The 26,272-nt window shown below is 48.3% G+C and overlaps 1 protein-coding gene across 2 annotated transcripts in view; it reads left to right on the forward strand.

The window, feature by feature from the left end:
• The window catches only part of LOC138102742 (uncharacterized), a 679,200-nt gene extending 656,344 nt beyond the window's left edge, over positions 1 to 22,856 (forward strand). For both annotated transcript variants that reach the window (XR_011147509.1, XM_069000494.1), the window contains exon 2: positions 22,684 to 22,856. The gene's annotated coding sequence lies outside the window, so the exon portion shown is untranslated. The remainder of the gene's footprint in view (positions 1 to 22,683) is intronic.
• Positions 22,857 to 26,272: the final 3,416 nt, after the last annotated feature.

A 26,272-nucleotide genomic window follows, 5' to 3' on the forward strand; every position in this document is an offset into this window, starting at 1 on the left:
AAAATGAGTCCTGTTGTCTGACTCGATCCTGTCAGGGGTGCCATGTCTCCACAGGACGTGCTTTTCCAGGCCCAAGATGGTGTTCCGGGCTGTAGCATGAGGCACAGGGTAGGTCTCCAGCCATCCAGTGGTTGCTTCAACCATGGTCAACACATAGCGCTTGCCTTGGCGGGTTTGGGGAAGGGTGATGTAATCAACTTGCCAGGCTTCCCCATACCTGTACTTTGACCATCGTCCACTGTACCACAGAGGCTTCACCCACTTGGCCTGTTTGATTGCAGCACAGGTCTCACAACTGTGGATGACCTGTGAAATGCTGTCCATGGAAAGGTCCACCCCTCGGTCACGGGCCCATTGGTATGTTGCATCTCTCCCCTGATGACCAGAGGCATCATGGGCCCAACGAGCTAGGAATAACTCTCCCTTGTGCTGCCAGTCCAAATCCACCTGTGATACTTTCACCTTGGCAGCTCCCTGCACCTGCTCGTTGTTGCGATGTTATTCATTAGCCCGACTCTTGGGTACGTGCGCACCCACCTGTCAAAGCTTCACGATCAGCTTCTCTACTCGGGCGGCGATGTCCTGCCAAATCTCAGCGGCCCAGATGGGTTTCCCTCTGCCCTGCCAGTTGGCTTTTCTCCAGCGAACCAGCCATCCCCACAGAGCATTAGCTACCATCCACGAGTTGGTGTAGAGATAGACCCTCGGCCACTTCTCTCGTTCAGCAATATCCAAAGCCAGCTGGACGGCTTTAAGCTCTGCAACTTGACTCGATCCACCTTGTCCCTCGGTAGCTTGTGCAACTTGTCGTGTGGGGCTCCATACTGCAGCTTTCCACTTCCGGTTAGTGCCTACAATTCGGCAGGAACCATCAGTGAAGAGGGAAAAACGTCTTTCAGTCTCCGGTAGCTCATTATATGGTGGGGCTTCCTCAGCACGAGTCACTTGCTCTTCCTCTTCTTCAGAAGATAATCCAAAAGTCCCACCTTCAGGCCAGTTTGTTATAATTTCCAGAATCCCAGGGCGATTCGGGTTTCCAATATGGGCACGCTGTGTGATGAGTGCAATCCATTTGCTCCATGTGGTGTCGGTGGCGTGATGCGTGGAAGGAACCTTTCCCTTGAACATCCAACCCAGCACTGGTAGTCGGGGTGCCAGGAGGAGTTGTGCCTCTGTGCCGATTACCTCTGAGGCAGCTTGGACTCCTTCATAGGCGGCCAAGATTTCCTTCTCTGTGGGAGTGTAGTTGGCTTCAGACCCTCGGTAGCTTCGACTCCAGAATCCCAGTGGTCGGCCCCGAGTCTCACCAGGCACCTTCTGCCAAAGGCTCCAGGACCGACCATGGCTCCCGGCTGCAGAGTAGAGCACGTTCTTCACCTCTGGTCCTGTCCTGACTGGGCCAAGGGCTACCGCATGAGCGATTTCCGGCTTGATTTGGGCAAAGGCTTGCTGCTGTTCGGGGCCCCAGTGGAAATCGTTCTTCTTGCGGGTAACCAGGTAGAGAGGGCTCATGATCTGGCTGTACTCAGGAATGTGCATCCTCCAAAAACCTATGGGACCTAGGAAAGCTTGTGTTTCCTTCTTGCTGGTCGGTGGAGACATTGCAGTGATCTTATTGATGACCTCGGTGGGAATCTGAAGTCGTCCATCTTGCCATTTCACTCCCAGGAACTGGATCTCTCAAGCAGGTCCCTTGACTTTGCTCCTTTTGATGGCAAAGCCGGCTTCCAGGAGAATCCGGATTATTTTCTCTCCTTTCTCAAATACTTCCTTTGCTGTGTTTCCCCACACAATGATGTCATCGATGTATTTCAGATGTTCTGGAGCCTCACCCTTTTCTAGTGCAGCCTGGATCAGTCCATGGCAGATGGTGGGACTGTGCTTCCACCCCTCGGGCAGTCGGTTCCAGGTGTATTGCACAACCTTCCAGGTGAAAGCAAACTGGGGCCTGCATTCTGCTGCCAAAGGAATGGAGAAGAAGGCATTGGCAATGTCAATAGTGGCATACCACTTCGCTGCTTTGGACTCCAGCTCGTACTGAAGTTCCAACATGTCCGGCACAGCAGCGCTCAATGGTGGCATGACCTCATTCGGGCCACGGTAGTCCACCGTCAGTCTCCATTCTCCGCTGGACTTGCACACTGGCCATATAGGGCTGTTGAAAGGTGAATGGGCCTTGCTGACCACCCCTTGGCTCTCCAATTTGCGAATCGTCTCATGGATGGGAACCACAGAGTCTCTGTCGGTGCCGTATTGCCGACGGTGCACTGTTGCTGTGGCAATTGATACCTGTTGTTCCTCAACTCTTAGCAGTCCCAAGGCAGAGGGGTCATCTGAGAGGCCGGGCAATGTGCTCAGTTGTCTGATATCTTCTGTCTCCACAGCAGCTATCCCAAAAGCCCTACGATGTCCTTTTGGGTCCTTGAAATATCCGAGATAGTCTATGCCGAGAATGCACGGGGCCTCCGGGCCAGTCACAATGGGGTGTTTCTGCCACTCATTCCCCGTTAAACTCACTTCAGCTTCCAGTACAGTCAGCTGCTGGGATCCTCCGGTCAGCCCAGAAATAGAAATGGGTTCTGCTCCCTGTTGGGGTCTCCTCCCCCTGCCATGTAGCCCTGGGAGAGGGGCCCTGGGGGGGAGGCACGGGGTTTCCCTGCCCCTGGTCAGCCTCGTTCCCCATTGGTTGGTTTGTGTTCCCCTGCGCGGGCAAAGCAGCTCGGGTCCTGTGACTGTGGCAGAGTCTCTCGGCAGAGCCCGGCCATGCGGCTGGGGAAATAAACATCTCTGAAACATCTAGCAAGAATCCGTCCGTATATATTTGTTTTCCACGGGACTCCTGGTTTGATATAGGCGTGTTGCAGTATCCCCACTGCAACAATATGGTGGAAAATTGTGAACAGAACGATCCCCGGTCCCTAAGCGACTTTGTGTGAGTAAACCCTGGAAACTTTGGATTCTTCTTCTTGGTTTTGTTTTGCTATTCCATATCTAAACAATGGAGGAACCGTGGGAAGACTCTTGGCTTTCAGAGCCGCATATGGACATTTATCTTAAACTTAAAATGATTCTTGAACAATGGTTTGTAAATTTTAGCTTGATTCAAGCTCAGAAAGAACTGAAACACTTCCTGGCATGGTTGTTTAAGGACTTTTTCTATGTTTCTTGGGATTTAATTCTTACCAAGAGCTTTTGGAAGACCGTTTGGACCCAGTTAATATTTGAGTCAAAATATATGCCGATGGAAGAATATTTTCGTGAATATTATTTAATAACCGAGACTGTTGAGCAATGTCAGCTGTGTCCTGGCGAAGGGAAGCCTGGCTCAGGGACCGTGCGGCCTCGGCCACGTGCATCGAGCACTCTGCGAGCAGCAGCGAGGCGGTTCCCGTGTGCGGGCGGAGCCACGCGGGCCACAGTGTCGGTGGCGGAGCGAGGCGTGGCAGGAGCGGCGCGGCCCAGCAGTGCCCGCCCGGCCCCGTGCAGCGCGTGGTGGAGCGAGCCCCGTGAGCGCCCGAACGAGAGGGGCGGCGCGCGGGCGGCGGCTGGTGGCAGCGGCAGAGTGGAGCCGTGCCCAGCCAAAACGCGCACTGGAGCAGGGCACGGGAGGGTCATCGCTCGGGGGCCTGGCCGAGATGCAGCGCCTGGCAGTGGCAACGCAGCTGCGACCAGAGGAGGCGACGCACGGAGAACGGAGCGGCGCGGCCCGGCCCGGCCCGCGCGGCCCCAAACGCGACCCTGGGAAAAGCGCGCCGATAATTCCAACACGGGAGCGACCGAAAGAGAGAGCAAAGACACAGCGAGACAGAAAACAGCAGCCACTCGGAAAAAGGAAAATACCATTGTAGCTAAGATCTTAGGGACAGTGAAATGGTATAATGTTAAACAAAACTATGGTTTTATAACAAGATGTGATAACCAGCAAGACATATTCGTGCATAGAACTGCTATTAAAAAGAATAACCCTGAAAAATGCATCCCAAGCTTGGGAGATGGAGAGGTGGTGGAATTCAAAATCATACAAGGTAGAAAAGGGTTACAAGCATCGCAGGTCACTGGGCCTGATGGTGTTCCTGTAAAAGGCAGTATATATGCAAAAAATCGTAGTCATGTTAGACAATATCTCCATTGTAAACCCCCCCTACAGTCTCCCTTTCCTAATCCCACCTTTCCCTTTTACCCTATGTCCTATTACCCCCAGTGTATTCCCAATCCGTTTTTTCATCCATGGTTCCCCTCACAAAACCCTGCCTTTGCCAATTGTTTCCCCTACAATTCCTCTCCGATGCCGATGGGGGGATGAAAAGGGGGAGGGAAGAGATTGAACCCTCTCCTGCCTCAGTTTCCCCACAGGCATGTCCAGAGAGTTCTGTCTCCCTTCTGTCAGCCCTAAGATGTTCCACAGAATCTGTTTGGACATTTAAAGACTCAGGAGAGTGGCTTGTTTTGTTTTGAAGCAGTTCTTGTTATGGTTATCCAGTTGTCTTCATTCTCCTTTTATTAAAATAAAATGGGTGAGATGTTGGGGTCTCCTCCCCCTGCCATGTAGCCCTGGGAGAGGGGCCCTGGAGGGGAGGCACGGGGTTTCCCTGCCCCTGGTCAGCCTCGTTCCCCATTGGTTGGTTTGTGTTCCCCTGCGCGGGCAACGCAGCTCGGGTCCTGTGACTGTGGCAGAGTCTCTCGGCAGAGCCCGGCCATGCGGCTGGGGAAATAAACATCTCTGAAACATCTAGCAAGAATCCGTCCGTATATATTTGTTTTCCACGGGACTCCTGGTTTGATATAGGCGTGTTGCAGTATCCCCACTGCAACAGCTCCCACATACCTTGATGGCATCAGAGTACATTGAGCGCCAGTGTCAACCAAAGCCATGTATTTTTGTGGGTCAGATGTGCCAGGCCATCAGACCCCCACAGTCCAAAAGACCCGATTATCCCTTTCTTCTACCTGGCTAGAGGCAGGGCCCTTCTATTCCTGGTCATGTTGCATGTTGCTCCCTTCTGGTGAATACATTCCTGAGGTCCCTTCAAGAGGATCAGTCATATTATCATTCCTATACCGTCTGGAGTTCTGTGTGCGAGAGACCAGAGCAATGTTGACTCTAGGTGCGCTTCTTGTGGTAGTTGTCCCTCTTTTTAGTTCACATACCCTGGCTGCTAAGGAGGAGGTGTGTTTTCCATGCCACTTACTCATGTCTTCTCCATGTTCCTGAAGGAAAAACCAGAGATTACCTCGTGGGGTGTATAGTCTCTCCCTGGTTGGGGGACGCCGGCTCCTAATGGCAGAGACTCTTGTTGGTTCTGGCGAGATGTGATAAATCTCTTCCTTAAGTTCCTTTTTCAATTTCTGATGGCCTTCTTCAATCAAACTCCGGACTTGCTCAGCCAAAAGATTTGTTTCCACGGATGAGACATGGGTGTGAAACGGGGCTGTGATGGTGTCCTCGTAAGGCCTCAGTTTGTTCACCAAGACACCCACCCTGTCCTCACCTTCCCTCCATTGCAGCGTTGCCAGGTAACGGGAGTACATCTCTGGTCCAAGGCATGTGAATCTCAACCACATCTGTGACGTGCACTGGGTACCATCTGGGCTCTTAGGAAATCTCTCATCTTCTGAGAAAATGATCTCCAGCACAGCCAATTCCCTCAAGCACCGGATACCTTGTTCCATTGTGCTCCATTTCCCTTGGTGCACCTGGAGGTCTTCTTTACAAAGGTACCTGTCCCTTACAATTGTAAGCAGTCGCCGCCAGAGGCTGAGAGTTTCCTGGGTTCTCCCAATCCCCTGGTCAATGACCACATCCCGGGACAGAGATCCCAGTTGCCTGGCCTCACTTCCATCCAGAATGGTGTCATTGGCTGCAGCATCCCAAATGCGGAGCAGCCAGGTCAGGATGGACTCGTTCGTCTGGCATGTGAATTCCCTCCGCAGGTCACGCAGCTCACCCAGGGATAGTGGCCGAGTGATGATCTCTGGCTCTGCCTCTTCTGCTGGGTGCGAAGGTCCTGCTGCATCCTCGTCAGTCACTATGTGGACTGACTTGCTTTTTGATTCCTTCTTCTGCACGGGGGCAACTGCAATCGGTTTGGGCTGTTCTGGTTCAGTGATGGTTTGCATGGGGACGCTGACAGTGCTTTTGGTTCCTTTCTCCTCTGTGACAGTCTGTGTAGAGATGGACACTGTTGCTTTGCGTTTGGTTCCTTTCTCCTCTGTGACAGTCTGCGTAGAGATGGATGTGGTTGCTTTGCTTTTGGTTCCTTTCTGTGAGGCAGTCTGTGTAGACATGGTATTTGCTGCTTTGCTCCTTTTTACCCCCTCCGCAAGCAGACGTTGCACCACACTAAGTAGTGTTTTGTTTCTAAGCATGCTGTACACAATTCAGGCCATAAAGAAAAAAGATAATAGAACTGACAAGAAGATTATACCATCCTTAACATCCAGAGGGAACTCAATATTTTCAAAAACTGCTGTGCCTGGCCTGAAAGGCTGGAAGAAACCACTCTCTACTCCTCCCACCAGGGGCTGGGTGCGATTGTTGAAGAGATCCCAGACATAGGAGCCCAGACTAGGAGAGCCAAAAAAAACTGAGTATATATTCCGAATGGTATTCATCGCCTCGCAGGTTATTATGCTATAGACATAATAAAACAATAAAGCAATTCTCATACCATTCCCTGGTTTGAACAGGAGTAACACAGCAGGCAGGTAGTTCCCCATGTGAGGGAAAATATAGAGAGCAAGATACAGTACCCATGTAGACAAGCTGAGCACCATGGTGAATAGGTTTCTGTTTATACAAAATTGTAATTCTGACTTTTTCTCAGAGCCTGCCTCACATTGGGCGCCAAAATATGTGCTAGCTTGAAAACAAACCAGTGGGAGGCACCAAGTCAGAATAACAATTTAATGGAAATTAAAGGAAAGGAAAAGAAAGTAAAAGAAAACACTGACAGAGTCAAGATACAACCTGAGTCCCTGTTAGGCAGGGTGGTGGTAGCAGTCTGGTAGAATGGAGGCTGCAGTCCTCTGAAGTGGTGATCCTGTAGTAGAAGGGGTCTGCTCTTCCTCAGAAAGTCCAGTGGTGGCTGTGTAGCTCCTGTCCTCTGGAAATCCAGTGGAAAGAGTGTCTCTGGTGTTCAGAGTCCCAGATTATATCCACGATGGGATGATTGGTTCCTCCCTCTGGGTGGAGCATCTCACAATAGGGTAATGAGTCATGAGGCCAAGTGTTGATTAGGCTCATTAACAGAAGATGGCCCGGAGGGAGTTATCTCTGAGTCATGCAGCAGGACAATGATGGGCCATTAACAGCAAGATATTCTGGGGGGAGGAGGCAAAGAAACACTGCCTCACCTAATTTCCACAGTTCATGATGGTAATAGAATACACTTCAACCCAGGACAATTACAAAGATGGGTGGATTCCATGGACTCATAGATGGTTGCAAATGTCCTTGATTTAACTGTTCATGCACTAGCGCATGAGCTTGCTGCAGACTTTCCTCTTTGAGCGGCCACTGCTCGATCCACACTGAGGCATTTGTAATCCACTGCAAGGCTATCGGGAAAGTCAATGCAGTGGTCACTATTGAAAAGGCGTGTCAGTGGTTAACACAAAACCCGGCTGGGTGAGCGCGTCTCTTCCTACTAAAGCGTTAACTTTCTCAGGCAGAGGCATCACTGTGACTACAACAAATGCAGTGCGTCTGTCTAGTATAATTTGAATTCGCTCCCGGCTGCGTTGTGCTGAAGCAGTGCCCCCGACACCTTTGACCCCCCCTGCTGCCTGTTGAAGGGGCCAATGCGGAGGCCAGCATGAATTGGCCACAATTGCCAGGTCTGCCCCAGAGTCCAAAAGAGCAGACAATGTTATAGAATCACTGCCACGAGTGAACACTGCAGTAGCAACTGGCTGCCGAGCTAGCGGGAGGGTATGAGGAGCGAGACTCCCAGTTGAACCAGAATTTCCTGTCCCCCGCTCCTGCGCTCCCTCGGCTATAGCTGCAGTCAGGTGAGGCAGAGGAATTAATTGAGCGATCTTGCTATGTGCTGGGATGTGCACAGGTGGAAAGTGAGTTTGAGCCATAATGCAAATTTCTCCTTCATAGTCCTTATCAATTAGGCCGGGCAATATAAAAAGTCCTCTCAGGCTACTAGAAGAGCGGCCTAACAGCAAAGCTCCATGGCACTGTCCATTGATAACCAGGGGCTCTTTAATGACTGTCGGAATCCTCTGGGGCCGGCCGTCGATCAGAGTCGCATCTAATGCTGTTGCCAGGTCCAAGCCGAGGCTTCCTCGGGTTGCTGGCCGAAGGCAGCCGGCAGGTTGCAGGGAGCTGCGGAGACTGGAATCGCTACTGCTGGGGCCACTATTGGTATCGGCGCACCGCGACCCTTCGCACTCAGTCTCCCGTTTCCCGACTTCTTCCAGCAGACTTCCGTGGAGTGAGTATTGAGATTGCAGTTACAGCACCATACTCGTTGTACCAGACACTGCCGTTTCACGTGTCCTTTGCGGCCACAGCGGTAGCACTTAACTTCATTAGGCTAATTATAGCACCCGTCTCTTGGTGCTTCCGCCCGTTTCAAGGGGGCAAGGGCTGCAAAGGCTTGAGTCTAGGCTTGCACAAGATCTTTCCCTATCTCCTTAACAGCTTCCACTAACATTGCCTGTGGCCCTACTGGCACTCGGCTCATCCTATCCAGCATCAGCTCTACCGGTGTGTCATCTGGCAAGGTAACTAATACAGACGGGGTGTACGAATTGCAATTCTCCATGACACACGGCCTTAACAATGGTCCTTTCATAAATTCCTATACATCCGAATTATGTATGGCATTAGTAACCCTATCAACAAAACTCAAAAAGGATTCATCCCTGCCCTGTTTAATCGACAGATAGGAAGGCTGGAGGGGTGCTGTTTTTATAAAAGACATTGCCTGCCGGGCAAGTCTCATAGCCTCCAATAGTTTTTCTGGTCCCACTTGCACCTGCATTTCCACTCTGGCAAACTGCCCAATACCCATAAGCTGTTCTACCGTAACCCCATGTAAGGGGTCCTGAGCGTCACGGTGGGTGTTAGCAGAGGCATCACAAAGGCGTTGCCAGTGCGCCTGCCACAGCATAACCTGTGGGGGGGTCATAATCATCCTTACGATAGTTTTAATATCCTCCGGGCAAAGAATGCCACAACCCCATACATAATTCAGCATCTGCTTGGCAGGCTCACTGTGCAGCCCGGACTCATTGACTGTGCCCCGCAGATGAGTTAACAACTTCCAGTTTACAGGACTATAATCTCCTACTATTTCGTCCCCACCTGCTTGATATATTACCGGGAAGGCAACCGGATCTCCCATCGCTTCGGGGAGTTCGTAATCTTCATTTTCAAGGGCTGTTTTTACGATATTTCTCCAATCAACCCGATTACATTGTAACGTAGGGGTGTTACATACTTTGCCAATTTCAGTTCCAGCAGGCTCATGACGACATCTAGCGGCTTCTTGGCCTAACTCTTTTTTGTCGCTGTCCGATAACTCAGCCTGCTTTCTCACCGGGGATGCAGTAGATACGGTACCCGGTGTCAGATCTGTAGGGGGTTTCACTGGTATGGGACACCCTATTGGTGGCGTGGGAACATAATCGCTCCTGAGTGTCATTATACCTGGTGGAGGGTCTTTGCCACCTAAATGAGCTGTAGCAACTGCTGCTACCTGCTTTAGGCAATTAGTAACCGCTCTCCATGGCTTCATTAACTTCCTAGCTTCTTTATTCTCGTCTATAACCAAATTCCACAAGCAATCACCATATTCTCTCCATTGCTATTCCTGAAACAGCGACCCTGACTCTTTAAAATACCCTTTTGCCTTTCCAAACTCCACCAACCCCACCAAATCCTTAATAAGGTTTATCTCCTTAATTCCCCGCTTTTCTAAAAATCGTAAAAATAAACCAAGGGCCACCTCGGGTTCCACAACTGCGTCTTTCCTGTCACGATCCGCTAATGCAAGCGGGGGTCGTGATGGTTCGTTTATAGATCTCAGAGTGTAAAAGGAAGGACACAAGAGATTTCAGTTTTAATCAAAACAGTGGACCTTTATTAAGTGCCCACAACACAGTAATGCAATAGAAGAGAGAAAGAGAGAGAGAAAGAAACACAAAGTAGAGAGGAAGAAAAAGAGGGGGGCAATAGCTACCAACGGATGAGACGAAGTCCTCCTGGTCTTCTGACAATAGATTCGTCTTCCTTCCGTGGGGAGATCTCGGACTTGGTTATTTCAGAAAGTCCCTTTATAGTCCTTTTCAGAAGCGAGGGGCAACTGGCCAAGAGGTGGGGAAATCTACAGCTGTTGTTATGGGGTCCGTTGTTTTGGGAAACAGGTACAGGACAGACGCACAAGACAGGTGTGCAGGACAGGTGTACAGGACAGGTCGTTCCTTTCCGCTTCTGCGCAGTCCTTCCCGCCTGGGCAGCAAGGACAGCGCAGTCCATTGTTACCTGCACTAATTTTCTGCAGGAATGCGTACCAGTTCCCAGTGGGCACACCCGTAGGCAACACTTGGCAGACATCCCACCTCAGCCAGGCCAGGACTCCTGTGCTCAGTCTCTGTCCTCGGCGATGATTGTGAGGCAGATGAGGGATCTTCGGACCGTCTCTTACACTACCGCAAGCCTGCGTCTCACCGCAATCTGCGTCCAACCGCACCCACTACATCTAACCGCAACCTGCGTCCAACCCACACTCCGCGTCTAAAGGCGCACTCTGTATCTATCTGCAATTCCGCGTCTTACCGTGCTGTCCCTGATGTCAGGTTCGTGCAGCCTTTCAGATTTGCCCTTGTCAGCCAAATGGCGGACCCCGCTGTTCGGGCCGTCCAGGCTGGGATCAGGCACCGGCCCGCAGCTGCTGATCCGTACGCCCGCCGGCACTGCTCCAGTTGGCCTCCCGCCGAGTCAAAAGGAACAAAGTGCCAGTCCGAGTTCGGGTGCCAAATGTTGGAAAAAAGGGTCCATGGACTCCGGCGGGGGGAGAAATTGCAGTCCAAGCCAATATGGTTGATAAAAGCAAGCTCCTTTTATTAGCAATCCAGAGGCACTTATATAGTATCCCAGCTTGTTAACTCTTAAGTGGCTTAAAACCTATCAAAGCACATTTCTGCTTCTACATAATGAGACTACATTGGCAAGCTTCTACTAGTTATGTTATGATTAAAAGAATTCAGAGTTTACCCCCCCCCCCCCCCCCCCCCCTTCTCCGGGTCTTATCTGCACAGCTGTACATCCTCAAACTCCCTTCTTGTTCCCAGGCCTGTTTCTCACACAGGGATTTTTTCCTGCAGACAGTTTCTCACACTAATCTTTGCTTGCAGGTTTATTGCTTGTACGGTTCTTTTATTGATCCCATAATTCTATCAATGACCCATGCCCCTGATCCTCTAACCATTCCTCAATACTCAGTCTCTCTCCGGAGAAAAAGAAGCTGAACCACTGGCCATAAGCTGACTCCAAAAAAAACAGCAAGCCGGGTGCCTCCTCCCTCCCCTGCCGCAGCTGGAAAAAAACGCTATCTCTGTGTCACCTTGAACAAGCTGCAAACTGCTTTGAAAAAGTTTTGCTCAATTTTTTCCTTCCCCCTCTCAGGCTCAGTTTAGGGGCATAGAAAGGCACAGGAAATAATTTCTGGGCCTAGGCAGCGATATGGGATACACATCATAAGGTCACCCCAAGACAGTCACATTAAGTGGATCTATTTCTCTGATAAGACTTAATAAACAACTATCTGAAAGCACAGAAGGCTGATAGCCCTATTGGTCTCACACACTCCTGTCAAAGACTTTAAATTTCTCCCTCATCAGGGGAGGTGTAATTACAGCACGGTCAGTGTCAAGTCCAAAGAAAATGAAGGGAAAAAAAACCCCAAAGTCCCAGGAAATTAAAGTTCAACTCTCTCTCTGGAGAAAAAGTAGCCAAAAACTGGCTGGAAAGCAAGCAGACTGCTTCCCTCCACTCTTGCTCTGCTGCCGCAGCTGAACACAGAAAACTATCTCTATCTCTGTGTCCTTGAAAACAAACTGCTTTGAAGAGTTTTGTTGGGTTTTTTCTCTTCCCCCTCTCAGTCTCAGTTTAAAGGCATAGAAAGGCACAAAATTAATTTCTGGGCATAGAACAGCAATATGGGATACAACATCATAAAGTCACCCCAAGACACACACCTTTTCAAAAACTATAACCACTTGACATGCTTATTCAACTACTGTTGATTGGACGACTCCGATGTCAGAGCCTGACAGGATATGAACTGGCAATGATACATCTCCCTATTACTGCAGCAGAATTAGAGAATCTGTTCAGGGACTCACTGTCATTTCAAATTGCCCTTGCGGACTACAATGGCCAATTTTTTCACACGATGCCTTGACATGCCCTGGTACAGTCCTTCAAAGAACTTCCCTTTCAACTCCGACAATTATAGTCAACGATGCCTATCCCTGATGCAAAGACTGTTTTCACTGATGGATCAGGAAAGACACACAAAGCTGTAACCCTGTGGAAAAATGATAAGGGACAGTGGGAATATTCGATAACCTTTCAACTTGGATCTACCCAGCTAGTTGAACTAGTGGCCATGGTAGAAGTGTTTTGCCTTTTTTTCACAGGAACCTGTTAACATTGTTTGTGATTCTCTTTATGTTACAGGAGTCGTTGAGAGAATTGAGCACTCATTCCTGAAGAAAGTCTCTAACAAAGATCTTTCTGTGTTATTAACCACTCTGTACAACTTTTTACTTCACCGGTCTCATGAATATTACATTCGGCATCTTAGGTCACATACCACTCTGCCTAGACCTATAGTGAAAGTTAATGCAAGGGTGGATGCCCTCGCCATGACAGTCAGGATACCACAGAAATTAGGGCAGGCAAAACTTTCTTATGATCTCTATCATCAAAATGCCCAAGCACTAGCTAAACAGTTCAGTCTAACTTTGCCACAAGCACGGGATGTAGTGAATACTTGCTCGCAATGTCAACAGACTCTTTCTCTGCTGCAAATGTTAGGTACAAACCCACAAGAGTTGAAGCCTAATGACATTTGGCAAACAGATGTAACACACATATCGAGCTTTGGGACTTTTAAATATGTCCATGTTTCCATTGATACATTTTCAGGATTGTGCCAGTTTGGCCAAATCTAGAAATATATCCTCTGAGAGAAGGCAGGTCACAACTAGCCCTCCCCTACCAGATTTGGGAAAAATAAATTTTCCTCGAAGGAAAGTGAAAGAGATAAAAACTATTTATTTAACAAACACACAGGAAAAGGTATAATGATGCTAAATAATAAAACCTCTCGATCTGCTGAGAGAAACCTGGGAAAATTTGAGACTCCATTCATAGATCTCTCTCCCTCCCCCTCCTTGGAGCTGGGATGGGGTGGTGGGCTATTACCGCAGGCCTAGGCCCTAGGGTATATCACCATGTCCCGCAGCCATAGGGAGGAGGAAGAGAGAAGATCCAGCAGGCAGGAATTGTGCAGCAAGATTGATTTATTTAATTATTTTACAAACTCTTTTATAGACTTTTTTCATCATAGTCTAATTGGACAAAGGATCAGTCACCCCTTGGGGGTGATTGGCTAAAATCCTAAAACATTGTTACAGTGGGATATGCTGTAACACGCCTATATCAAACCAGGAGTCCCGTGGAAAAGAAATATATATGGACCGATTCTTGATAGATGTTTCAGAGATGTTTATTTCCCCAGCCGCATGTCCGGGATCTGCCGAGGAACTGTTACAGTCAGGACCCGAGCTCCTTTTTGCCCGCGCAGGGGAACACAAACCAACCAATGGGGAACGAGGCTGACCAGGGGCAGGGAAACCCCGTGTGTCTGTGCCCTCAGGGCCCCTCTTCCCAGGGCTACATGGCGGGGGGAGGAGACCCCCACAAAACATCCATTGTCAAAATATTTTTCTACTGTACTATAAACAAGACTTTTCAAAGCTGCAGGTGTTTGGTTGTTTACATAACTCTGCTACCTCTTCTGTGAGAGAGAAAAGTCTCTCACGGACTTAGAAAATAGTAAGAAAATCCTTGCTAGCAGCCTTTTTGTATCCACAGTGGGCCCACCTCCAGGGCCAAGGCCTCAGTGGAAAAGTCCTCCCAATGTATTCTGATGTTGAAACTCTCCAGCAGAAAGAAAAAGGGGAAAAAAACGAAGTCCCAGGAAAACAAAAGTTCAACTCTCCGAAGGAAAAGGAGCTGAGGAAAAAGAAACTGCCAAAAGCTGGCTGGAAAGAAAAAGCAAGCCCGGTGCTTCCCTTCCGTCTCACTCTCCTGCTGCAGCAGAAAAAAAAAGTCGCTATCTCTGTGTGACCTTGAACAAGCTGCAAACTGCTTTGAAAAATTTTGCTCAGTTTTCCTTCCCCCTCTCAGGCTCAGTTTAAAGGCACAAAAATTAATTTCTGAGCATAGGGCAGTGATATGGGATACACATCATAAAGTCACCCCAAAGGCATAGTAGCAACAGCACACAAAGGTGAGAAGTCAAGAGATGCCACCCGACATTGGCTACGTGCTTTTAGCATGATGGGAATGCCCCAACAGAAAAAAACAGATAACGGACCTGGATATACATCTGTTGTGCTTTGACACTGGCCCAACACCAGGCACCCATGAGAGTTGCTAGCTCACCCTTCCCTGCCATAGCTGGGCAGAGGAGTTTTGCAGGGGGAGGGTTCCGCCTGCAGGGGAGCTGGCCAGAGTCACGACACGAACACTGATACGATTTGAGCATCGTGCTCCACTTTATTGTTTACTTTCACTAATTTATATCTACTTTGCAAAGATTCATGCCCTATTCCCACGAGACAGCCTCTAAGCAGCAGGGGAGCTGACCAGTGTGTAACTTTGCCAAGGATTTTCAAGGCTGCCTACTGCCAGGTGTCTTCCAGGCCTGCCTGCAGCCTGAGGCCAGTTCAGGGGTTTTTCCACAGTAACCCTGGGTTGGTCAGACTGTCCTGGGATATCATATGCCCCTGTTCCACAAGGAATTCCTCTACAGAGGGGAGGGGAAAAAAAATTAACAAAGGGTTCATGAGTTGAGAAAAGGACCAGGAGAAACACTCCAAGGGCAAGACAGGCTCAACTTAAAGTTGCAAAGGGAATTTATTACTAACAGAATCAGAGGAGGATAATGAGAAGTAAAATAGGCCTTTAAAACACCCTTTCCCACCAAGCCCCTCCCTCCTTCCCACCGACAGCGCAGGGAGACAGGGCATGGGGATTTTGGTCAGTTCATCACCAAGATTTCCTTCCGTGGCTCTGGGAGAGGAGTCCTTCTCCTGTGAGGCTGTGGGGTCCCTCCCACAGGAGACAGTTCTCCATGAACTTCTCCAGCATGGGTCCACTCTTGCGAGCAGCAGTCCTCCCAAACCTGCTGCAACGTGAATTTCCCCCATGGGCAAACAGTCTTCCCAAAACTGCTGCAATGTGGGTCGGTCTTCCACGGGGTGCAGTCCTCCAAGGACAGGCTGCTCCAGCCTGGAAGCAGGGACCCTCTCTCTCCACTGGGTCTTCCACTGGATCACAGCCTCCTCCAGGCATTCAGCCGCTCTGGCGTGGGCGCCTCCCCCACAGGCTGCAGGTGGATCTCTGCATCCCCCGTGGATCCCCATGGGCTGCAGGGGGACAATCTGCTTCACCATGGTCATCACCACGGCCTGCAGAGGAATCTTGGCTCTGGTGCCTGGAGCACCTCCTCCCCCTCCTCCTTCAATGACCTTGGTTTCATCATGTTATTTTCCCTCACATGTTCTCACCTCCTCCTCTTCTCCGACTAGAAGAAAAACTTTGTGCACTTTGTTTTGATTTTCTTCTTAAATATGATATCACAGAGGAGTTACCAACCTCTCTCGTTGGCCTAGGCTTTGCCAGCAGCTTGTCCATCTTCAGAGCCATCAGGGATTGGCTCTGCTGGACATGGTGGAAGCTTCCAGCAGCTTCTCACAGAAGCCAGCTCTGTGGCCCCCCCACTACAAAAAACCAGGCCATGCAAAATCAATACAACATCTCATAAAACACAAGAATTTTTCCACACTTGGGGTATCAAACACATTACAGGTATCGACCTTTCTTCAACAGGGCAAGCTGTAGTGGAAAGGGCCCATTATACATTGACAAACATGCTACTAAAACAAAAAAGGGGGAAACCAATAGGTATGCTCCCTCAAGACCAGCTTGACAAAGCAACCTATGTTTTAAAGTTTTTGAATCTCTCCACTAGAGATGACTTAACAGCACATCAAAGACTCCTGGGTCAGACCGCTGATGCAGAAAGAGTTTACCCAGAAGTTACATACAAAGATGTACATGGCGGTCAGTGGAAAGGTCCAGTTCCACTGTTAGCTTGGGGAAGAGGTTCCGTGTTGGAGAATGGAATTATTGGGATCAATAAAAGAACTGTGCAAGCTATTGAGCTGGAGGTTTTTTGGGCCTGTGTGTATGAGACACTTTCCGTGGGAAAAGCGTCTGTGAAAAGCAAAACAGTTTCAGCCTGAGAAATTTCAGGGAGTGCTGTACTTGCAGGTGCAATGGGGAGGCAAGGACAACATTCTTTTGAACATAACAAGACTGTGGAAGACTGCCAATGTAGTCTGATTGTGTAGAAATAGAAATATGTCCTGATAAGTAAGCCACTTAGAAGCTAACAAGCTGGTATACTATTTAAGTGCCTCTAGACTGCTAATAAATCCGAGTGTATTTTTCAACCATATTGGCTGGTGTCTGTTTTTCTCCCCCCGCCGGGGATCCGAGCTCCCCGTCCCGCCGCGGCTTCCGATATCTGGCGCCCGAACAGGGACACCAAACCTGGCACACCGAACTTGGAACACCGAACTCGGAACTTGGAACGCGGAGTACGGGACTCGAACACGGAACTCGGAATTTGGACTGGGACTGGTATTTTATTCCCTTTGACCTGGCGGGAGCCTAATGCGGTGCCGGGGCAGCGCCGGCGGGTGTGGAGGGTTGGCCGACCTCTAGCCTGGGCCACCTTAACATCGGTAGTCCGCCGCTTGGCTGCTAAAGGCTTGCCTGGACGCTGCAGTACCCTGATGCTTGGGGCGTGCAGAGGCGCGGGTGGTCTCAGAGTAGTCCGCGGGTTTTTAGGTTTTTAGTTTGCGGTTTGTCCGCGGTTTTGTTTTCTGCGCTGAGGCACGGGTTCGCGCTGATCGCGGATACGGCTGGCGCTGGAGGCGGGTTCGCGGTTTTATCCGCGGGTATAGTTTATGCGGTTTGTGTTTTCGCCCTGAGTCGCGGGTTTGTGGTTGACGCGGTCATGGAAACTCAGGCAGCCTTTAATGTGTTTTTACGCTTTTTAGAAAAGCAGGGAATTAAGGATATAAACCTTAATAAGGAATTGGTGCGTTTAGTGGAGTTTGGAATGGCAAGAGGGTATTTTAGGGAAGCGGGATCGCTGTTTCAGGAGCAGCAGTGGAAGGAGTATGGTGATTGCTTGTGGTTTTGGGTTATCGACGATAATAAGGAAGCCAAGAAGTTAATGAAGCCATGGAAAGCGGCCCTTAGTTGTTTGACACAATATCGGGTTGAGCAACAGGTAGCGGCAGTTGCTACAGCTCACTTAGGCGGCAGTGATCCCCCGCCTGGTATAATGACGCTCAGGAGCGATTATGTTCCCACGCCGCCGGTGGGGTGTTCCGTGCCTGTGAAACCCTCTACAGATCCGACATCGGGTGCCGTACCTACCGCACCTCCTGCACCTCTGGTGCAGACGCAGGCTGAGCTATCGAACACCGGCGACAAACAGTTAAGCCCGGAGGCCAGTAGATGTCACCCAGAGCCTGCTGAAACTAATGATCACGGTGCATGTAACACCCCTGTGTTAACGTGTACTCGGGTTGATTGGAAAAAGATCATAGAAACGGCCCTTGAAAATGGAGATTATTGTCTCCCCGAGGCGATCGGGGATGCGGCTGCTTTTCCGGTAATGTACCAAGCAGCTGGGGGTAATGTAGTAGGAGAATATAGTCCGGTAAATTGGAAATTGTTAACTCATCTGCGGGGCACAGTCAATGAGTCCGGGCTGCACAGTGAGCCTGCCAAGCAGATGCTGAATTATGTATGGGGTTGTGGCATTCTTTGCCCGGAGGATATTAAAACTATCGTAAGGATGATTATGACCCCCCCACAGGTTATGCTGTGGCAGGCGCACTGGCAACGCCTTTGTGATGCCTCTGCTAACACCCACCGTGACGCTCAGGACCCCTTACATGGGGTTACGGTAGAACAGCTTATGGGTATTGGGCAGTTTGCCAGAGTGGAAATGCAGGTGCAAGTGGGACCAGAAAAACTATTGGAGGCTATGAGACTTGCCCGGCAGGCAATGTCTTTTATAAAAACAGCACCCCTCCAGCCTTCCTATCTGTCGATTAAACAGGGCAGGGATGAATCCTTTTTGAGTTTTGTTGATAGGGTTACTAATGCCATACATAATTCGGATGTATAGGAATTTATGAAAGGACCATTGTTAAGGCCGTGTGTTATGGAGAATTGCAATTCGTACACCCGGTCCATCCTAGTTACCCTGCCTGCTGATGCACCGGTAGAGCTGATGCTGGATAGGATGAGCCGTGTGCCAGTGGGGCCACAGGCAATGTTAGTAGAAGCTGTTAAGGCGGTAGGGAAAGATCTCCTGCAAGCTCACACGCAAGCCTTTGCAGCCCTTGCCCCCCTGAAAGGGGTAGAAGCACCAAGAGATGGGTGCTATGTTACCTCCAATGAAGTTAAGTGTTACCGCTGTGGCCGGAGAGGGCATGTAAAACGCCAGCGTCGAGTCCAGCGACTATGGTGCCGTGTGTGTAACCTCAACACTCACTCCACGGAAGCCTGCCCGAAGAAGTCGGGAAACGGGAGATTGAGCGCGAAGGGTCGCGGCGTGCGGACACCAACAGCGGCCCCTGTGGTAGCGATGCCAGTCTCCGCAGCTCCCTGCAACCTGCCGGCTGCCTTCAGCCAGCAACCCGAGGAAGCCTCGGCCTGGACCTGGCAACAGCAGTAGATGTGACCTTAATCGACGGCCGGCCCCAGAGCATTCCGACTGGGATTAAGGGACCTCTGGCTATTAATGGACAGTGTTATGGAGCTTTGCTGTTAGGCCGTTCTTCTAGTAGCCTGAGAGGACTTTTTGTATTGCCCGGCCTAATTGATAAGGACTATGAAGGGGAAATTTGCATCATGGCTCAGACTCGTTTTCCACCTGTGCACATCCCAGCACATAGCAAGGTCGCTCAGTTAATCCCTCTGCCTCACCTGGCTGCAGACATAGCCGAGGGAACGCCGGAGCGGGGTACCGGGAACTTCGGTTCAACGGGGAGCCTCGCTCTTCTCACCCTCCCACTAGCTCAGAGGCCGGTTGCTACCGTGGTGTTCACTCGTGATGGTGATTCTATAACGCTGTCTGCACTATTGGACTCTGGTGCTGACCTGACAATCGTGGCCAATTCATCCTGGCCTCCGCATTGGCCCCTTCAACAGGCTATAGGGGGGATCGCAGGTGTTGGGGGCACTGTTTCGGTGCAACGCAGCCTGGAGCGACTTCAAGTCATACTAGACGGACGCTATGCATCTGTTATTGTTACAGTGATGCCTCTGCCCGAGAAGGTTAATGCTTTAATAGGGAGAGACGTGCTTGACCAGCTGGGATTTGTGCTGACCACTGATATGCCTTTTCGGTAGCGGCCGCTGCACTGACTTTCCCGATGGCCTTGCACTGGATTACAAATGCTTCCCTGTGGATCTAGCAGTGGCCGCTCAAAGAGGAAAGTCTGAAGCAAGCTCATGCACTGGTGCAGGAACAGTTAAGTCAAGGACATTTGCGACCGTCCACGAGTCCATGGAATACACCCATCTTTGTGGTCATGAAAAAATCTGGGAAGTATCGGCTGTTGCATGACTTGCGTGCTATTAATGCTCAGATGCAAGCTATGGGGGCCCTGCAGCCTGGCCTTCCCAATCCTGCAGTTGTGCCTGAGAATTGGCATTTGTTAATAGTGGACTTAAAGGACTGTTTCTTTACCATCCCATTGCATCCTGATGATATGCATCGTTTTGCTTTTACTCTCCCTGCAATAAACAGGGAGGGACCTGCTTCTCGCTATGAATGGACAGTACTTCCACAGGGGATGAAGAACAGTCCCACCTTGTACCAGATGTATGTTGATGCTGCATTGAAGCCTGTTCGAGTGCAATGGCCGAAGGCCATCATTTATCACTATATGGACGATATACTGATCACTCAGCCAGACCCTATTACCCCCCAGCAGGAGCTCCTGCTCACCCGACAGCTGAACCGGTATGGCCTGACCGTTGCACCCGAAAAGGTTCAGCGTACGCCTGTTTGGAAATATCTGGGGTGGAGTATTACTGAGTCACAAATCAGGCCACAGAAGGCGGCAATTAAACTAATCTCACAACTTTGAAAGATGCACAGAAACTTTTGGGTGACCTGCAGTGGCTTAGACCCGTTGTCGGCATCAGTAACGAGGATCTGGAGGTGCTGCGGCCCCTCCTGAAAGGGACTGATCCTTCCCTGCCTGTTCAGCCCACACCAGAACAGGTGGATACTATTCAGCGAATTAGAACTGTTATTGCAGACAGGGCAGTTGATCGAATGGATGCTGATATCCCAGTCGACTTCACCGTCCTCCATGGAGAGACTCAACTTATTGGTGCACTGACTCAGTGCAAAAAGAAACCGGGGGAGCAGATTAAGGTCTTGGAATGGATGCTTACCAGCTTACAGCCTAAAACAACATTGCAACAGAAAATTGATAACGTGGTGGAACTGATACAGAAAGGCCGCACCCGTATAATACAAGTCACTGGGCAAGAGCCAGGAAGGATCTACTTGCCAATGAAAAGAGCTGAGCTCGAGTGGTATCTACTGAACTCTCAAACTTTGCAGATTAGCCTGCTAAGCAATGCCCAGCAGATTGAAGTACAATCACTCAAGGCTCCGATACTGAAATGGATGACACAGCATACATGGATTCAGATTCCCAAAAGGAGTAAGCTTCCGCTGCAGGAAGCAGTAACCGTGTTCACTGATGCTGGAAAGAAGTCCCGACGAGCAGCTGCGACCTGGCAGGTTCAAGGACAATGGTGTCATCAGATACTAGAGGCTGAACCTGGAGACTCTTTACAGACCCTTGAATTAGCTGCAGTGGTCTGGGCCTTTAAACGATGGTTGTCTGTTAAACTCAATGTAGTAACAGACTCGCTGTATGTTGCTGGCATTGTGGAACGGATAGAGGATGCTAGGATCAAAGACATAAACAACAAGCGTCTGTTTGAACTATTGCGCCAGCTTCATTCAGCTATTGGGCAGAGATCGTGTGCCTATGCCGTAATACATGTCAGGAGTCATCTATGGACAGAGGGCCTGGGCGAAGGGAATGCCTATGCAGATCAGTTAGTCTCTGTGACAGTGCCATTAAGTGAATTTGCAAAAGCACGTGAAGCCCATAACACATTCCACCAGAATGCCAGAGGCCTTCACAGACAATTTGACATTACCATGGAAGAAGCTAAAGGAATAGTACGGGCATGTCCTACATGCAGTCATCATGGCCCAGGTCTCGGTATCGGGGTTAATCCCCAGCGTTTGGGCCCAAATGAACTATGGCAAATGGATGTGACCCATGTTCCTGAGTTTGGCAGACTGAGGTACGTGCATGTCACTATAGACACTTGCAGCAAGTTTATATGGGCATCAGCACAAACAGGTGAAAAGGCCCTTCATGTGATACGACATCTGACCAGCTGTTTTGCCGTGATGGGGGTGCCGGAGCAGATCAAGACAGACAACCGTCCTGCCTACATTAGCGAGCGGCTGCGAAAGTTTTGCCAGCAATGGAGTGTGCGGCACGTCACTGGAATCCCTCATTTACCTACAGGGCAAGCTATTGTGGAGCGTGCTAATCAGACACTGAAGTTATATTTAGCCAAGTTCAGAGACATTTCAGATGTGCAGGAAAAATTAACAAAAGCCTTGTACGTATTAAATTACTTGTGTTTGTTTGGGGATAATGACGCCGCACCTGCCTATCTCCACAGTGGTATTGTAGAAACAAAAAGGAAAGTAATCAAACCTTTTTATGTGATGTATAGGCACCCAGCTACAGGGATTTGGCAGGGGCCCGCTGAGGTTCGATATTCGGGCAAGGGGTACGTGTGCGTGCTTACCCCAGCAGGACCTCTGTGGGTACCCAGCCGCTGGACTCGTGCTATGGCAGAGCCTGCATTAAACAGAGCCAACCCTGGATCCAGAGCTGCATCCGCCTGAGGAGGACAGCCTGAAAAGGCCTTTGTGCCCTCTACCCATAGACTCTGAATAAGGGTTTTACCCTATGTCAAGGACTGCTTCAGCTGTGGCTTAGTGATCCATAGAGGCCAAGTTCAGATACCCTGTGATTGTTGTAATAAGAGAGCTTGAGTATAATACCAAACTCAGCAGTAAAGTGAAAAAATTGTTTCTTTTTGAATGTCTTGAAATAAGAGTACATTTAAGTTCTGTTAAGTTTACGTGATATTAAGGTTGATTTCTGTTAAGTTCTTTAATTTTAAGTTCTGTTAAGTTTAAAGTTCTGGAGAATTTAAGTGATAAGGTTAAGTTGCATAACGTTTAGGTAGTGTTAAGGTTAATTCGTGTTAAGTTTAAGCAAAGTTAAGTTTAAGTAAGTTAATTTTAAGTTCTGCTAAGTTAAGTTGTGTAGAGTTTAAGTGATGTCAAAGCTACGTAGCCATTAAGTTTAATATAGCCTTGCACGTGCTTAATAAGTTAAGTGTGTATTATTAATGTTAGACATGTAATAATATAAAGTTAAGTAGCTATTGATCTTCTGCTATTAGGCCACAGCCACGGCTGTGAAAGGTTTAAAGGTTTATGCTGTTTAAGTCTTTCTAATTATTTTTCCCATTTCACTAATAGATAAGTAAGTTACATCAATTAACTACATAATTATAGAAGAAGACGGTCTCAACTTAGAGGGATAATTAAAGTTGCTAGGCTTTAAAATTATAACTAGTTTTTTTTTGTGTAGCATTTGATTACTGTAGAACTGGCAGTTTGTTCACCTTGCCTCCCGATGCTTGCAGTAGATAATATACAAAGTCACTACATCTGCGATCCCTCCAGCATTGCTTGCACAAAAGAAAAACGGGGAATTTGTTGGAGAATGGAATTATTGGGATCAATAAAAGAACTGTGCAAGCTATTGAGCTGGAGGTTTTTTGGGCCTGTGTGTATGAGACACTTTCCGTGGGAAAAGCGTCTGTGAAAAGCAAAACAGTTTCAGCCTGAGAAATTTCAGGGAGTGCTGTACTTGCAGGTGCAATGGGGAGGCAAGGACAACATTCTTTTGAACATAACAAGACTGTGGAAGACTGCCAATGTAGTCTGATTGTGTAGAAATAGAAATATGTCCTGATAAGTAAGCCACTTAGAAGCTAACAAGCTGGTATACTATTTAAGTGCCTCTAGACTGCTAATAAATCCGAGTGTATTTTTCAACCATATTGGCTGGTGTCTGTTTTTCTCCCCCCGCCGGGGATCCGAGCTCCCCATCCCACCACGGCTTCCGACAGTTACGGATGTATTTCTTTCCCCACGAAAACATATTGGCTCCTGGCAAGATACATCAAACCCAGCCAAGGACGACAACAATGAATCTTGTCGTCTTTCTACTGCTATACTGCCATCGAGTGGCAGAAGGAGGAATCTACTGGGCCCACATCATTCAGCCACCAATTTTTTGTCCGCTGACCTAGTGGGATCCAGAGCCTCCCCTCAGCAACTATGGAACAATGGGTAGGAGGAACTTGGCTTCCTCCCCTAGATCAGGATACTGTAGATACATATAATATTAATACTACTTTTGCTACTGATTTACCACCTATATGCTTAACATGGAATCAAACAAGTACCTCTTTACCTTTATCTTGTGCTGACTTTTCTATGCAATTACATTTACTATATGTACACTTGGAGACTGCAAGAAAATTGACTGCTATTACATTGCCAGCCATTCTGTCTACCTCCAAGAAATCTGTGGATGCCACCCCACCTCATTTCCCCAAATGTCGTTTTACACCCATCTCCGATATACGGCGTTTGGAATGGACATTGTGTATAGGACAACGGCCACAACAACAATTCTTACAGTATGGGAGGGTAATTAATTGGGGACCACATGGTATCCTTAGAGAAAGTGGGACCAATACAACCATTCTCCCATCCCAAAAGGCAAACCGTAGTATTGTTTGGCATGATGGTAGGATGGCTGGATCATTAATTCAATATTATTTTGGTAATAATCAGTCCCATGTGTATAAACATTCGTGGAAAATATTGTTACCTGCTTTTGGCAATAGGACATACCAAGTAAAATTAGATAAGAATGCTACAATTGCTAATTTAACTCTGCTGGAGGAACAATTACTAATGACTTGTACTTCTCACCTGCATGTTTTTGCTTTAGCTAATGATTTTTCAATAGATTATAGAAATGGTTTGTATTTTTTTATCTGCTGTGTCTTTTGTTTTCAAATCATGTGTAACCTATGAAGATATGCGTAACTCTTCTGTCCTTCTTCCATTTAAAAGAAGATCTGAAAATTTGACTCAGACTTGGGAAGGACAAGATGGTTTTTCACAATTGGCTCGACTAGTCCAAGAGGAAATCCAAATGAGTAAGAAACGAGTTTGCAAATTTCTGGGTTGGCTAATTTTTGCTATTGTTTCCGCCATGATAGTATTAACCACAGCTTCTGTGGCTGTTGCTGCCTTAACTCATTCCATTCAAACTGCCCATAATGTGGGACAGGCTTTAACTAATATCACAAAAGAATTACGAACACAAGAAAACATTGATAAAGAAATAATGGCCAGATTAGACACCTTGGAAAGCGCTCTTTTATGGGTAGGCGAGAGAGTTGATGCCCAAAAAACTCGTCTATCCCTGCACTGTGATTGGGAATATATCCATAATTCTTTATGTGTCACTCCTCTTCCATGGAATGATACAGAACAGAAATGGGAGACAGTTAAAAACCACCTCCAAGGGGCCTTTGACAAAACCTTGTGACAAGATATTCAATCACTTCACGCTCAATTAAAGGATCAACTCAGAACTTTACAAACTCTGGAGGAACAAAAGGTACTGACATCTGAAAATGATCTTTCTTGGCTAAATCTGAAAAATTGGTTTTCTGGGATAAATTTATGAGTTTGGGTTTTCATCGGACTGGGTTGTTTGGCAATGACATCCTTTTTAATCTTCTGTCTTTTCCTTTTCAACATAGTCACAGCTGTTAAAAGCATGCAAAAACAATTCATGGTTACCTTAGCTTTATCTATGACCCCCATAAAAACAAAAGGGAGGAGATATGAGGTTACACAGGAAGCCACCACTACAGAAGGCTGAAGCAGCAAGAATGCTAAGAAATGGGGAAAAATGTTGATTACACATGATCTGAAAACAGGAAAGGTGTCCTGTTTGTCCAGCCTGTAAACCTTGAGAGAATAACAAACCCTCAAGCTGACAGATTTATTACAGGCCTGCAACCGGTTTCAAGCAAACTGCTGAACACAGTTTCTCACACTAAAATGTATAAGTACTGTCTTAACTTTGCAATAAAGCAGATTCACTTTCTTCTCAGCTTGTGTCACTCGCATTCATACGCTACACAATAGCAGTCGACCCTGTCCAAAGGAGGAAATACAAGACCAAACCCATTTGTCCAGTGGATGATGATGGGGCAGCAGAGGAATCAGAACCAGAAAAAAAACACTCAATCTGTATCCTTAGTAAGTATCCGTGATCTGAGGAAAGACCTCACCCAGCGAGCCAACAACTCTGTATTGATCTGGTTGATCCAAGTCGAGGACATTGCAGGTGAGGGTACAATTTTTCATGGTACTGAAGTGAGGCACTTTGGATCTCTGTTGCGTGATGTGGGTATTGACCAGGGGATCGTGAGGAAGCCAGTGAGTTAAGGGAGTAGGGGTTAAATGATTTACTAAGGGGCTGCTTGTTAAAACAATGCATATAGCTTGCTCAATACTTATTGCACCTACCAAGCAAAAAGGGAGGATACAAGACCATTGTTAAAGGGAAGTAACTGTGACCAAAGATCCTGCTTTCGGACCCTGAAACCAGCTCAAACCAGCCTTGAGGTTTAGACTTGGGCCAGGGA

The sequence above is a fragment of the Aphelocoma coerulescens genome (assembly GCF_041296385.1).
Source record: "Aphelocoma coerulescens isolate FSJ_1873_10779 chromosome W unlocalized genomic scaffold, UR_Acoe_1.0 ChrW_unloc_scaf_1, whole genome shotgun sequence".
NCBI lineage: Eukaryota > Metazoa > Chordata > Aves > Passeriformes > Corvidae > Aphelocoma > Aphelocoma coerulescens.